Below are 16,091 nucleotides of genomic sequence, written 5' to 3'. Positions count from 1 at the left end.
TTCCCATCTTCTGGTTTACACTAAGTGCCAAAATGATGGATTCATTTGTGGAAATCAGCCATGTGAAATCAAGCCCTTGTTTTTGCATACCTGGGGTTAAGTCACTTCTCTGTGCATTAAAGCAGGTTTTATCTCTCTGCCCACCAGAAAATAAATTCATGACTCTTCACCCAGGTTGAGGGGGTTGCACGAGCAAAGCCTTGCTCCGTTCCATGCGCACACTTAACATTTGGTTACATTAATCACACAAAACTGATCGCTAGGCCATTTCTTCTGCCAGACAGAGGCAAACCCCCCTCGGTCTGTGGTTACAGACTGCAGAACTGTGCTCCGTGCTGAAGCCACAAGCTAAGATAAATATGTTGTGTAGATATTTCAAACATTTGCAATGCCTCAAAATCCAACTGTTTCCAGGACAAATTTCTGTGTGAGTTTCACTTGTTACAGACAAGTGTCTGTAAGGCATCTCCAAGGCTTTTATCCTGTGCACGCTCCATCTTTCAGATGACTACTGTGGTAAATCAGCACGAGACATCTACAGTAAAAATCTGCCGCGTGACAATTAGATGTGTTTGCCGGTGCCACTCATCCTCGTTATATTTAGCAACATGAGCACCAGGTGGGCCAGCAAGGGCTGACCCGCTGCAAGGGACAGCATGGATGATCTCACTCCCCTGCAGCCTGACAGTGTGGGAGGGGAGGAGGAGGTGTCAGTGGAGGCCAAGGCAAACAAAGGATATATGTCATTTTTCAGTTATTCTGCTGTCTTTTTTATTGTTTGGTACAGGTCACAGGGAGGCCACTGGCCAAGGCGAAGAGACATCTCTGCCAGCTCTCTGGGGAACGTTTCTCCACAGCATCAGTAGCCTTGGTCCAAGTGGTACCCACTCATTAGGAGCCTACATCCACAAGCAGCAGCTGTGTATCTTTATACAGGAGAAAGAGCATGGTCCAGCGGTTGCACCCCCAAGAGATGATGTGATGGGGCACAATGTTGGGGGAGGGAATTGAAGCCCGGAGAAGGGTAAAATGTGCGCGAGGAGTTGCGGACACAACACAAGCCGTCGAGTGCCATCTGCTGCTATCTGGAGATCATGTTAGCTCTGCGAAGGGCACGACACTTAGGGGTCTGCCTAATATGGAAGGAAAAAGCAGGAATGAGCTCAGTGGTGCTGCATCTGCTCCCCCAGGCTAAGGACAAGCAAGGAAGGGGTCTGGAAATTGTATAGATCCACCGCCTGGCTCAGCACAGCCCCGATGCAGAGCGCAGCTGTGCCCCTGCGCTGGGGAGGAAAGTCTTTCCCGGTGATGTTTTTCTTGCCACCAAATGTTAATAACGTGGTGTGAGGTCCTTGCAAACAGGCAACTGCTGCCCTTTCTCCTCATGCCGCAGAGCTCTCTGAGGTGATGTCTTTCGCTGCTGCAGGGATGAGTGGTTTGCGTGGCCCTCGCTGATGCCATGCAGGGACCCCAGCCCCGGAGAAGGCAAACTAAGGCTGTCAAACCACTCACAGGAGCTCAGGAGCAGCTGTAGCTCCTAAAATAGTTGGGTTGTGCCATTTCAGTCCCAGTGGGCCAAAGCCAGCATCCATGCAGAGCAATTGGGAATCTGCCTGCACAACCCGTCCTTGTCTTCTCCGGACAGATGGAGCTGCTGCACCAGGATGTGACCTCTGGGCCACCAACAGAACCACGAAGAGGGTGTGTGACACATGGTCGACTGCTCTCCTCTCCTCTCCCATAACCTACAGCACCCCAAATCATGCCTTAATCATGGCAAGGCTTCACCAGAAGACAGAGGATACACCCTGCAGCCACATCACAGGCAAAATCCCCTTGCCCATGCCTGACTCAAGGAAATGTAACCCCTTCCCTTGACTTCCTCCTGGACCTCTCCCTAAATGCAAAGTGATGTCCATCTGCGGTGTCCATGCCTTGTCTTGGCGCATGGTGTGAGCTGTACACACAGGGCTGAGGCTGCCAAACTTTACTCTCAGGCAATGCAGGACCTGCAATTTTTGAACAAGTGCTCCAGTGATTATTTCATGACAGCATCGTGTGAGTTTGGCTCCTCCTGTCATTCCCTTGAGAAAGACTGACTTGGTTAGGAGCGCAGGTTCATTTGTCAGTGGTGTAACAGCTGCACTTAAATGCAGTTCTCATCCCTGCCACACAGCTGACCAACTTGTTCATAGACCTACCCCGATCACCCAGCCGCGATACCATAACCTGCTCCATGCAGTTCTCAGCACTGAAAATGGTGATTTCTTTAGAAATATAGATGTATAGATGTATCACAGAAATGATGAGACAGTTTCTGGGTGGAAAACGCTTTGTTTTCTGATCCCAGACTCCCCTTGTGCACTGCAAAACCCTCTCTTCCTCATTGAGAGGTAAAGCAAACAGTAAAATTGCCTTTTTTTCTTCATCTAAATGGGTCTTCGGATGTTGTGAGCTACTTCATGTCATTGTTTCTCTGACTCCACCGGCAGCAGGACAGTCCTGGGCAGAATCCACCCCCGATGCTGGGAACAGGGGATGCAGGGGGAGCAGCGCTGGGGCTCGGTACGGAGGCAGGGGTGGAGAAACCGGCATGTGCCGTCTCTGCCAGCAGCACCTGCTCGCGTGTGAGTCAACTGCAGAGCGAGAGGCTCTTGAGAGAATGTAAGAAGGAAAGCAGATATTTAAGAAATTAGTCACAAACATAATGGCTTAATCAAGAGCCTGTTGGAGGCAGTTGGGCTCCGTTTCACCAGAAGCTGTTCTGGCCACCTGGGCCAAGACGTGGGGGTGAGGGGTCTTGTTCAAGAGCATGGCTGGCTCTCGGCGTCCCTGCACCTTTCTTTCGCCAGCACCAGGGAAAACCTCCCGCCACGTACCTGCCCGTGCAGCATCTCTGTGAGCCAGCCCAGGAAACTGATCCAGCTGGAAAATAACACAGGGAAGGAGAAAAAAAAAAAATCACATCTTCCCCACAGCCAAAATCTCATGTCTGCCACTGTCCTCACCAAACCCCAGTACCCTCCCACAAGCACGGCCAAGATGATGGAGCAGCGCAGGAGCAAGTCGCTGGGAGGGAGGAGTGGGAAGGGTGGGTTTGCCTGAAACTCAGCATGGCTGGAGCTAATGACCCTGGAGATGGGTCACTGGCCTGGGCTGGTGTATCCATGCGGGGCATCACACCACCCTGTACCACGCTGGTACCTGGGCCACTGCGCTGAGCCATGCAGGCATCACCTTCAGGCCCTCTAAGTCTCCAAAAGAGATGACGCGGTGATGGCCTCCCCTCCCTCGCACTGCCTGATGCTCCTTTAGCTGTTGCTGTTTATTATAACAGCAGGTCATATATGTATTCATAATGACAACCTGGGTATCACTGCAGGACAAACCAAGGGAACAGAGCGGGGAGATGCTGAAAAGCGTTTGCATGTTTGTGCTGTTCACACTTGGCAACTGATTACGTCTTCAGTGCAAAATGGATGTTGAAGGTAAAGTAAGTGCATCTCCCAAACGAGAAAATAAGGATTATTCCATGAACAAAGAAAATTCAGACTGAATCATCTGAACATAAGAATTCAGAAACTACCTTGTATTAATAGCTTTCTATTTAATTTCAAGTACTAACTGGAATATATCCTACTGATAGGAACAGAGGGCACACTGCTATTAGTAAATGTAGTTTAAACATTTCTGCTGAAACATTTTTGCTAGCCGAGAGAGTAATTTTTACATAAAAAGCCGTTCTCTATTTCATAAAAGAAATCCAGGGTTTTCTCAGGAAAGTCAAAATGCTTCAATGCAGCTAAAACTACATTTTGTCAAAAAATATCTCAGTTGGAAAAGGAAAGAGGAAAAGATAAGAGGATTTTCCTAGTCCACTCTAGCCATTAGCCACTTTGTTGCTTAATATCTTGCTTTCATGACCTCTAATAAAAAGTGGGAAGGGTCCCTGCACAACGATGTTATTTTTTCTGTCTCTACAAAATGCCTCAAGAAATGTTTGGAACAATGCAAGAAGTTCTGATAAGAGATATTGCCAATAAATTCCCAGCTGCATTAAGATGTAAACATAAAAGACAAGCATTACCCAAAAAAAAAGGAAAAAAAAGAGTTACAATTTATGTTAAGAGCATTCAGGATGGAAAAAGCAGTTGCTATAAACAAAGCTAGTGGTTTGAATTAGATCTTTCTTTCGGTTAGCCCACCTACTTCAATCTGGCTCTGGAACTGAAGACAGAATCTGGCTTTTTCAGTGTATAGCTACCATTTGCATATCAGGTCCATGAAAATGTGCTATCAAGCTTAACTTGTTACTTCTCCTCTGTTGCCTGAACGTGAGCCCTTTGCACAAAGTAAGAGTACATGGCCACGTTTTCCTTACAGTAAAACAAATGAGAGCAAGGAGGGAATAAAAGCCACCAGCAAAACCCACTCCTTCTGTTTAAAATTATAGATGTAAGCAAAGAGCCCAGGGAGCAGCCCATATTAGGCAAAGTGCACTCTTTTCTTGTAAAAAGTTTGAAGAATTGAAGGTCTGCTGTCCCCACTTACAATCATCAGCGCGCTTGTGTACTGCAAATGAAAACAAGAGAAGATGCAAGGGTACCGGAGCAAAAGGAGGGGCTTTAAACTGCTCGCTGTACGGCCTGAGGGGTGGATGGGGTGATGAGACATGCACAGAGGGAAATCATGGGGTCACCCCGATTCGGCTTGGTACCCACGGCCGAGCTGGGGTTAGCATCGCTGCTGCACCCACTCCGCAAACAAGAGGGGATCTCTTGGCCAGGCTCCCCTGGAGAAGGGGCAGCTGCAGGGTCCAGATGTCCACCTCCGTGCTGCAGGTAGTGGTGAGGGGCCACGCTCAGCCCCACGGCTGATGGGGCTTTGCTTGGCAGCTCAGCAAAGAGCACCCTGGGCTCCCAAAGCACCGTCAGACAGCCTGTGTGCACCCAAGACATAATCACAAAATCGAAGCTTGTTTTAGCTCTGAGAGCCTCACCGTACGTGACAATGCTGGGTAACCTAGTGAGGACATCACGAGTAATCAAACCTGTTCAAAGCACGATGCAACGCTATACCTGGGTCAGGATCCCAGGTATGATTTCTGCCAGCTCTGCAGCTGAAAATGTGCTTTCTGGTATCTGGTCTCTCTCAAGCTTCAGGGATCAGATTGGTTTATGAACCTGCTTATATTAAGAACAAACAATTTATCACTGCAGATTTTCCGTGGAGTCGCCTCGCTGTTGTTCCTCTGGTTTCACAGCTACCTGCCCCTGAGAGCTTGAACCTCGACCCACGGCGTCGGGGAGCTGTGCAGCCCGCGGTGACTCTGTGGGTACCTCTCCCTCCTTCTGTCCCCGAGGCACACCTCAAATCTGGCATTTTTAACCTTTCTTTTTACTTTTCCTGTAATTCTTCCTGCAAGGTGTCTTTGATCACAAACATTGCGTAAAGGGCTCTGGTGCATAACATGAGTGAGAACAGTACACTCTCTATCCTTTACACACAGTTTTCTGTGCCATGGCTTTTGGGTTGGTTACACCACAATCAATAAGGTGTGTTTTTTTCCAGATAGACTCCACATACCATACAGTATGTTTAAAATTGCTGCATCAACAAATCAAAGTAAACAACCTTCTCTCCTCTGTGAGATGATGAAAAACATAAATTATGTAGTCTTTAAACAAATGGTAAAGAGTTTCCTTATTAGGCTTCAGGGTCCTGTGTGTGTATATGCCCCTTGTAAAATCCTTGTCATTCCTGGGTCTGTAGATCTGTATAATGTTCTTCACAGGTTCAATTGAGTGGTCAGCATACCATGCTTGGGCTGGGGGATTTGACATACACACACACACACACATATCCATGCGCATATATATATATTTATAAACTACAGAGAAAAAGTTAAAATCTCTGCTGATTCTTTTGCAGAAGTTTTCTTGAGGGTGAACGCTTGCCTTGCTTTCAGTAGAAGATTTCCTCTTCCATTTCCCTTCTGTAGCATTTTCTCTGTTTCTTGGCTTGCATAGAAATGTCTCCTATGTTCAACCTCTTGCTTTGCCAGGTAAGAAAGACGCAGGCTGGGGACACGACCTTGTCCTTCCCAGCCATACGAGCTCTAGTCCACCTCCATGTCCCCCAAACAATGGACCCAGTCACATCCTCGCCCCTGCCCTTCCCTGCCCACCACCTTCTCCTGGCCACAGCCACCAAGGCACCTGAAAACCAGGGAAGACCTTGGTTGAAAACTGCAAAAAGACACTGAAAACATTGTATAAAAACGTACTGACATCTTTGCTCAGTCTCTCCATCGCAAGCTGGGCTGTAGCAGACATCTGGGTGAGCTTCCCAGGGGCCATGGGTGAGAAAAGCCATGAGGTGCTGTGCTCGCTGCCCCAGGCTGGGGACCAGGGCAGCTCACCGCAGCCCTTTGGGAAATGTCTCCTTTGAGACAGGACATCGCTGTGACCGTCAGCTAGCCGAGAACGCCTGCGAGTATAAGAGTCACAGCACCGGCCTTCCCTACATAAATAATTTTGCTTAAACAAACAGCATCTAGTTCATTGTACTCGTTATGGGAAATATCTTGAATAAGGCAAATACTGAGGTTATCAGAGAGATATGTCTTATCTAAGGCAAATGGCAATTTTTAGGGGGGGTCATCACTGTTGACTGATTAAACATGATTCTGATGGGATGTCTGGCATGTACTTATCCATAGGAATGCCTCACTTTTTCTGGGTAGCCTTTGACAGCACGAGCCTGTCCTGGTCTCTTGCCCACCTTCTATTTCCTGTGCAATTACCTGTTATCTCAAAGCAAATGTACAACAAAGGAGGAGAACCAACAAGAACTTTGCAAAATGGGGTGCTGAACCACAGCTAGGCCTCCAAGGATTACAGCAACATAAATAAGAAGTGTGTGTACCCAAATGTACTCGGTATCTCACCATCCTTTCCATCCATCTCTTTTCTACAGCAGCTTTTCACCCCACCATGTTGCTGTGTCTCATTTGAGATGTAACTCACGTTAAAGGTAGAAAGTCTTTCAAGTTACTTTAACTGAGTCAATGAACAACCATCCCAGGATCAAGCCATGAAACTGCACTCTCTGAAGATGACCTTTTTTTCCCCTCTTATTTCTCATGGACTGGTAAGGAACTGTTCATATCTTTGAAACTATAAATGGGACTGGAAAACCAAGTACTGCACAGGTAAAACAGCTGGCTTAAGGATGTTTTTAACTACATCATCACCTCAATTTTCTCGCCCCATTGCTAACAATTGCTCTTTGCAGTAGCTGAGCATTTTGCCAGCATTGATGAGTCCACTAGCATGACTCCCTGAGAAAGCTGGTGGCATTACCTCTTTTTGTCAGCTGGAAAAAGGAGAAACTAGGAGATTAAGGTCAAAATTGCCACTTTCCCAATTACTAGGAGTGCTCAGCTTGAGATTGTCTTGAATGCTCCATGTTTTACAGCAGCAAGCAGACTTTGTGGTTTGAACATGAAGGCTTTGCACTGGCTGTGAGCACTCAGACATCTGGAAATCTGAAGTCAATTATTAATCCAGTGCTTGTGCCCTTATATCCCTACCAAAGCACAGACAAGTCAATGGCCATCTCCCACGTCTCCCCTCTCTTCCCTCCCCCAGTGCACGTGTACATGCATGCTCAGCAGACCCATGAAGGGACAGGAGAGACAAGAGAGCAGATAATGCAATGATCGTTCATGTCCAGGGACTTCACCTTGGCTCTCCACTTCATGTGGAAGGCACTCAGGTGCTATAAAGTGTGGTGGCAATTTATCACAGTAAAATAAATCAGCGTCTCATGCTGGGCACATAGAAAATGAGGAATACACTAAAAAATTGCATGTGAGCAATTTGCCACATACTTTGTGCAATTTGCATGATGGCAGGTGCAGAGGAAGAAACAGTTTCTCCAGCCCGGTGTTCAAACACCCTCCTCGGGCCATCTCTTCCCCCTCATCTCACTCAACACTTGCTTTCTTCGGTAGACACTGAAAAAGCCCCCCAGAGCCCTGTGTGCTCCCAGCGAGACCCCAGCCCCTCCCGGAGCACCAAGACTGAGGGGCTGGAGGGAGGCGGCATGCAGCACGGGAGGCAAGAGTCTGCCACCTTGTCTTACAATCAGCCCAGCCTCCAGCCAGCTGGATTCGCCTCATGTCCAGGAGGAAAAAAGAAGGAAATCACCTCTGTCACTGCCACCAGGCAGGGTTTTCCCCTTGCACCCTGCTTGGCTGCCCATCCCCAGGCTGTGGGAGAAACCAGGGAGCACAAGGGACATGGACACCAGGTTGTTCACCATGCCATAGGAATACTGGCCACGTGGGAGACATCCCCCCTGCGTGCTGAACAAAGCCTTGGCCAGGTGGCACGGGGTCTTGACTGAAACCAGTCTCTGAGTTTGGTTAAGGAGGTTGTTTTCAATTAAACGGGCATTTTCTAAGGTGATGAGTTATTCAAAGGTGATTTTTGGCTTTGATGTCTTAGCACATACCACAGTTGGTTTCTTTAAATCACTGCTTTTTAAAACCCCTGAGGTAAGACTATCCACAGTTTCTTCTTTGCTTTCAGCACTATCAGTCTTTCATGGTGCCACATTATTTTTATCTGATTACTTCTAATATTACTTGTCCTGCCTGGTGAAAATCCCCTGGAGTAACAGCCCTCACACCCTCATCCTTGGCTTTGAAGCAGAAAGGTTCATGATCTGGAAAAGTGGGTAAAGACTTAATTATGGAGAGAAAAAAAGCAGCTCATGCAAGGAAAGCTAGAGATAATAATTTAAAAATCTTATATACCTGCCATCTTACCTGAGTTGAGGTTTTCTGCCACGGATAATTCAACGCAGTTTAACATAACATTAGGGACCTGACTCCTGTTTCATTTCCCTCACTGAAAAACCAGAATAAATCCATTCTATTCAGAGGAACTAAACCTTTTTAAAAGGGATTGGAGGTCACCAGTAGGCGTATGAAATCTAGGCAAATTTACATGATGTAGGAGTCCCCAGCTTTTCAGCCACAGTGTAGCTATTAAGTGAACGATCAGCGGTTCATTATATCAGTGTTGGCACGCAGTACAAGGTAGCAGATGACTGGGTAACACATTTCAAATGATCGCTGTGAATCAGATTTAGCTCACGCTTTCATTGAGGGCTGCTCACCATTATCTCCTGCAGAGATCTTTTCAGGCGTCAGCTTCGGGGGGACATGCACTGAAACGCTCTCTCCCTATAGATCGATAGGTGTAGAGAGAGATGGAGCAGGAGGTCGATGATCTGCACACCTACACCCAGCAGGACCAGGCTGGGCAGCGCACAAAGCATCCCCTACGTGGACCTGCAGAGCTTCAAAGCCCCATTGCAGCATCTCCTACCCAGGGTGGAAACCACTGCCCATCCCTGCACTCCCAGGACAGTTTGTGCTGGGGCAGGACCAATAAATAGATGCTGTTTACATCTCCACTTCCTCACCCTAAATGTCAGGAGGGTTATGGGGTATATTTTGCTTTCGTGCACAATGTTCGTGTGGTGCATGCCATGTTTCCTGCTCTCAGTTTTGCCTGTGCACGCACTGATTGTGTGGATACTGCCTTATCTTTATCTCAGCTAAGCTTTTTTATCTGGTCTCTGCTGTTTATTGCTTAATACATCCCCATATAGTCATTTGGCGGCCGAACACATGCCTTGTGAAAGGAAGGAAAGAAGTGGACGGGCACTTACAGTAGATTTAGAGACTTATTACAGTAACCAGCAGTTCGTGCCAGACACTATACAGCCAAAGCACCGAATAGGATTGCAAAACCTACCAAAATCCAGAGATTTTAGGCTGATTTTTCTGCTATTTCTCTATCCCCCATCACTGGCTCAAAATAGCACTTTTCAGTGTACAGACCCGTACCAGTACTACTTTTCCACATGGGCAAAAGAAAGACCCTGAGCACAAGCACATAGGCCTCCAGCAGAGACAGGAATTTGCAGCTCCATGCCCCCAAACAGCTCACCGGCAGTGGTGGTGGCTGGCCAAAGCGCTCTCCTGAACGCTCAGGGAGGAGGAGCAGCGCCCATGACCCAGCAATCTGCCACAGAGAACTGCTAATGGCATTGCTTATCTCTTGGCAAAAGCTGCTGGTAATCTCAATTTCCATTTCCACCCATTCCCACCTCCCATTAGACCAATTTGTCTCCTGCAGCAAAGTAGAATAAAATATTTGCGGCGCTGGTACACTCGGTCACCTCAGTGGCCAGCAAAGCCAGCCGTGAAATGCAACTTATTTAGAAAGTCATTGCCATGATTTAGAGACATTCTGGCATGTTCTTTGCTTTTTCCTCACTCCTCTTTTTTCATCCCTCTGTTTTTTGCCACCAGGATGGTTGTCTTCATTTCTGGCTTCCACCAGAGGCAGAGACACCCTCAGTGACCAGCTCTGCCTGGTACGTCGCACGGCCTGAGCCGATACCCGCACAGCTCCTGGAGCAACAACGTGCCCCATGTGGGGCTGATGGTCAGGTCACAGTGCTCCCTCCACATCCACGGGAGAACTTGGAAATAGCATAAATGTTGCTGCATCCAGCGTCCAGGTCCAGGAACAATCCCAAAGCAGGCACCTAACCTCTCCAAACTGTTTTCTGACCTGTCCCAGTTTGCAGACCCTCCCTGCCCAGGAGGTGCCCTGGAGGGAAACTGAGGCCTGCTGGAAACAGGCTTGCATTGCTAATCCTGCAGATCCTTGTCCGTGGTGTTTGGTGGTGAAGTCAGTTGTGCCAGCTCGAAGGATGGATAGGACGATGAGAATGTGGGAGCATCAGGGAAGCCTCTGGGGTCATGAGACTCTTTACGGTGACACTTCTGCACTGGATGATCCCCAGCTGTGGATCATGCACCGTGTTTTCTTTATCTCCCAAAAGCTGGCTGCAGAAGGCAGCTCTCCTGATGCAGCAGCACTGCTCCTTGCTTTCTTTTCCCCAGATGGAGGGCAGGCAGCTGGGGACCGGGCCCCCTGAGGTGAGCCACGCTGCAAAGCTGGGGCTTGGAGCCCCTCAAAGGGCAGCGGTGTTTGGATGTGTGAGCTTCATTCCGTCTGCAGTGAGGACAGAGCCTGTTTGCAAATCTGGATTTCAGCAGGGCTCAAAAATCCCAAAGTAAAGACAGCCTGTGATTTAAATAGGGCATGTCTGTCTTAAACGTTCACTCGGGAAAGAGTTTAGCTCGTAATCTTCCTTCTTGAGCCAGAAGGGCAGGATCAGTCCCCTCTGTTTTCCTCCTATTGTATAGCACCCTCTGAAACATCATGAGACCCTTAGGGAAGTTTAGATATAACGGTGACGGGCACATCACGAACTCCTTACAAAAATAAATTTGCTTTGACTGTTGTAAGTTAATTGGGGATTTATTTTCTTTAAAGCCTGAAGCCCCACCTCTTCAGTGTCTGGGTTGGTTTGAATAGAACTCGGAGGCCCAACGTTCAACCTGGGCTTTGAATAGGATCCCACAAAGCATTTGCTTCGTTCAGACCCCGAATGGGATGGCGAGTGCCCAACAAGTGAGTCAGTGAGGTTCTGTGAATCTGTTTATCAGACAGCAACAATCATTTGTGGAAATGTCTTTTGTAGCAACAGAAGAGTCTATTTGATGGTAGAACTGACTAATGTAAATGAGGATTAATTAATGTTTTCCTGCAGTGATGTTGGCACTGATAGCGCCTTATTCATGTAATTTAATTTCTATTGACAGGCTGCTAATGGAAATGGATAGCAATGGGTGTCTCTTCCATCAGGCACGCTCTGCCACAAAAATAATTCTCCGAACTGGCAGTTGGACTCATTCGTTGCTGGAAACGTGAGGCAGTAAAAGAGGACGAGTCAGAAATGGGAAACAAAGGGACTTATTGTCTAATCCGTAGCAGTTGTCTCCCAGGTATTTGAGCCGGGATAAATGTGGGGGTTCGGGTCTGGTTTGGGCTCACCTGCCCCTGGACCCCAGTTTCTCTTCAGCCCCAAATCATGGATGTGCAGCTTCACAGTGGGAAGGAACATATTTAAACCTGGGCAGGGGGATGTGCAGCAGTCCCACAGCTCAGGGCTTGGGAGGGGAGAGGCTCAGCTCCTGACCCCCCTCCGCCTCGCTCACAGCCCAGCACCGCGGCCGCGGGAGGAAGGGAACAGCAGGGTTAATATGCGCTAAGTCGGGTCCTTCCCTCCCCACAGGGAAATCCTGCACGTACAGACGCAGAGCAGTCCCCACTTTGAATGGGTCCCCAGGAAAGCCACCGCTGATATTGTAAAGCAGTAACCAGAAACGATGCTGGTGTTCAGGGATGGTTTGAGTTCAGCAAAAGTCTCAGGTTGGGACCCTCGTATAAACTGAGAAAATGGGTCAGTTTTCTTCTGGTGTTCAACTCCACACTTTCTGCAACTGTTCTCCTTAATATTTTGAAGCGCAGTTGGGGAACTGCAGTTCATCAGAAATCATGGAAGTAGAAAAGCAGAAAGAAATAATCTGGTGAAGGAAATGTATTCCCTCTTACCTAGCTAATGCATGTACAAAATTAACATACAAATATTTTTTTCTGTTTAATGTAATGAATTCTGCACATTGCTTACTTCTTGAGCACACACTTTCTAAGTGTCCCTGCATCCATGGGAACTTATGGTGAATTTCCACAGGACCATGATTTTATTCTGTACTAGGTCCCACACAAGGCTGACTGAAAGTTCCTCTGGGTGAGGAGGGAATTACCACACCATCAGAGCCCCACACATGCCATCGCCCCTCTCCTTGCAGAATTGAATGGCAGGAAACCATCTTTCAACATCTCTGTATCTTTAAGCACCATCAAATGTCCAGCACTGAAGAAATTTTAGCTATTGAAGGTCTTTCCTATGGTCATTCTGAAACAGTCAAGGTGACATTTTGGGTCATACTCCTGCTTTTATGACAACCAGTAGAAAAATACTTTGAAATGTGAAATGTGCCTGGTTATAGTAAGTGGGAAGGCTGGAACAAGAGCAAAATACCAACCTGGAAACAAGATGTAGCAGCACCTCTCTGAGAGGCAGAGGCAGCCAAAGCAAGAGCCCCGTGGCCAGTAGCTGCCCCATAACTCTGCTTGTCCCCACACGTAAGAGCCTGCAGCTCTCCCTCTAATCTGATCACCCATTTACATGCTCACCATTAGCATTTGCTTAAACCTCATACCTTCGCTGAACTCCATCCTTGTCCTTTCAAAGGGAGAGCAATAACCTCTCCCCTCCGGGTATGCTGCTGCTATCCCCAGTCTCTAACCAAACTGGAGGCTCTAATTTGACAATTTTGCTGTGCTCTGCCCTGATTGCAGCAACAGAAAGGAGAGTCCAGCACCTCAGAAAATGAAATCTTTACTATCTCAAGTCAAGCACCCAGAATCAGAGGATGCTGAAGTCATGAAGGGCTGTGATGTCCAAGTGAACTGCAATGCTACTCCATATATCAAGGTGTGGGTCTGGGTGAGATCAGCTGTGCTCAGAGCTGCACCCTGGGTGGTGGCAACAAAGCTGTGGTGGCTCAGCCTGCACAAGCCCCCCCAAGGTCCTGGTAGCTGAAACCATTGCTGTTGCAGCAATTTATTCCCCGCTGCCTTCTGGGGCATCTCCTTGCTGCTGTGAGCAGGGAAGAGCCCAGCTGTGGAGACCAGATCCCCTGGTTCCCACCATGGGCACTTTCAGACAAGGAGCCAAACCTCAAAGTCCCCCAGGAGGGCACCCATGCCCAGCTGGGATACAGCAGTGTTCTCCACCCCTCCTCCCACTGATGCTGAATTAAAAATAACTGAGGCTTTTGTTAGCCAGGAGATGAGGAGCGGAAACAGCTCCCCAGCCTCATGCTCAGGGCACCCTTAAGGAAAGCATTCTGCATTTAAAATTAATCAGATGCTGAAAGAGTTGGGGGAACAGAGTCAAGAGCACAGGGCTTTCCTCTCCTTGCCATTACACATGGAGAAGTAATGCCCCTCATCAGACCAGCTCACGTGGCAGGTTTCCAGTCCTAAAAAGCCTTCTTTGGGTTTGAAAGGGAAGGAGTAGTTCCATTCTGGGGATATCCGTGCACAATTTCTTGAGTTTAATTTTGTTAATTACTTAAATGAAAAGAGGGCTTAGCACCAGCACAGAAGAGAGGACTGTTAGCAAACTGATAAGGTGAGGGGAAAAAAGAGCAAGAATTACTGCCTAAGGAAAGGAGAGAGGTTAATTCAAAAGTAAAGTGTTAATAAAAGCCTGTGGAGTCCTTGTTTTTTTGCAGTCAGCATAGCTATGGAGTCTGGTTTCCAGGCTCACCTTTGTCACAGAGGTATTCCTCCCCTTTGCCCTCCTTCCCTACAAGCACCTGCCTGCACAAAGTCCTGAGCATCTCATCTGTGACCGGACAGCTAAAGTGCTCCCCTAAAAGGTGAAGAGAATGGGGCTTGGACCTGTCCCTCTTGCAGAAATGCTCTAATTAGGTGATGGTATGGAAAGTGTCTCCAGCCCACCTTCCTTCCCCTCACTTTCTGCTGGATCCATCAAGCATCTGACGAGCATGCTTCCTAATCTTCCGATAATAATACCCTGTCACCCTACTTCTTCAACACTCCTACCCCACGCAGGCTTTCCGTATCTGTTTCATTTACAGAACACAGTAATTATCTGTTTTACACATGAAGATACTAGCAGCAGCCCGGCATTGTTCGGCTCGTGGTGTTTCACCGCAGGTTGTAGCCTACTCTCACAGCCCGAGAGGTAAACAAACAGCCTATTTAATAAGTACCAAATTCTGTCAATGCTGGTAGTTGCTATGGTGAGAATTCCCGCTGCAGCCCTTGGTCACTCCGGGCAGACAAATGTGGGCGTTTCGGATCACAACACTCTGTTTACCAAGGTAGGTCTGAAACGCATCGGAGGGCAGGGGCGGAGGTGGCTGGAATGGGGAGCCTGCTAAGGAAACCGCCAGAAACAAACACTCGCGGATGGGAAGATTTAGGAATAATCAGAAAACCAGCTCAGGTCGGCAGCACCGGATTCAGCGCTGGCTGAGAGCTGTTTGGTTTCTGTTGCATTGGTATTTTTCAGGGCAAGCCAGAGTGTGCAGGGATCCAGAGCACAAAATCCCTCGGCACAGCAGCCGGCAAAGGCACCAATGAGCAGCTGCAGATGGAGAAATATCTGCTCTTTCAGCCCTCGGGGAAGGCTGTGCAGAAGAGATGAGAAGGCTGATAGCACGTTGCTTGATCTGCCTGCTGCATCCTCGCTGTGCGAGGAAAATTGCAGGCTCCAGGGCTGTCAAACCGTCAACTTTCACTTGGTTTGACAACAAACTCGCTTCACATATATGGTTACATTTAAAGAAAATAAGAGGAGGAAAAAAAGAAAGCTGTTGGAGCGAGTAATGTCCACAGATGCTTCCTAGAAGTAGAACGTTATTTTGTGATCTGGCACCAACATTTTAGCAGCCTATAAAAGGTAAAGTTGGTACTACAGCCAGCCATTTGTACTGTACAAATAAGAGCTGTGAATATATTCTGGAAGTAATGTCAAAGAGGACCAGATGGGAAATGAGCAGCATTCATTCTAATTTAACAAAGACAGCTAACCCAGAATATGCATTAACATGTAGCATTTTTCGTCTGCCTCCATTCAGAACAGATTCTCGGTATCAGTTCCAAGCAAAGGAAATTGAAGGAATACTTACTCCTTGGTGAATTACTGCGCTCTCATAATTGGAAAAGTTTGGCATCCGAAGCTAGGTGTAATATGTTTTGCCTGGAAATGTATGCAAGGACACAATACACCCACAAACCCCTGCGTTCGGGCGCGCAGCCAGCTCCGGGTGTTTTGGTCCATGCTGGATGGATCCAGGGTTTCGGAGGCCCCGGGCACGTTGCTGGCCCGGGGAGGGAGATCTCACAGGGCATGGCAGCGAGGGCAGGCTGTGCCAGCCGCACGGTGGGTCTGACACCGGACCTGGGGGGTCTCTCTCCAGACAGGGGTCAGTTTGCACGTTAAAGTAACTGCAGGTCCGATTCCCTGTTTCCTCGCATACCTATGTCATGGCT

At 48.0% G+C, this 16,091-nt stretch overlaps 1 long non-coding RNA gene across 1 annotated transcript; it reads right to left on the bottom strand.

The window, feature by feature from the left end:
* Nucleotides 1-547: 547 nt before the first annotated feature.
* LOC129207477 (uncharacterized) lies at nucleotides 548-15,776 on the bottom strand. Its single transcript, XR_008577451.1, has 3 exons — nucleotides 15,728-15,776; nucleotides 2,880-2,925; nucleotides 548-1,129 (listed from the first exon to the last, which is right to left on the bottom strand). It is a non-coding gene; the product is annotated as an uncharacterized LOC129207477 (long non-coding RNA).
* Between the last annotated feature and the right edge of the window lie 315 nt (nucleotides 15,777-16,091).

The sequence above is a fragment of the Grus americana genome, chromosome 5 (assembly GCF_028858705.1).
Source record: "Grus americana isolate bGruAme1 chromosome 5, bGruAme1.mat, whole genome shotgun sequence".
Classification (NCBI taxonomy): Eukaryota; Metazoa; Chordata; class Aves; order Gruiformes; family Gruidae; genus Grus; species Grus americana.
This window is presented reverse-complemented; position numbering and strand designations above follow the sequence as displayed.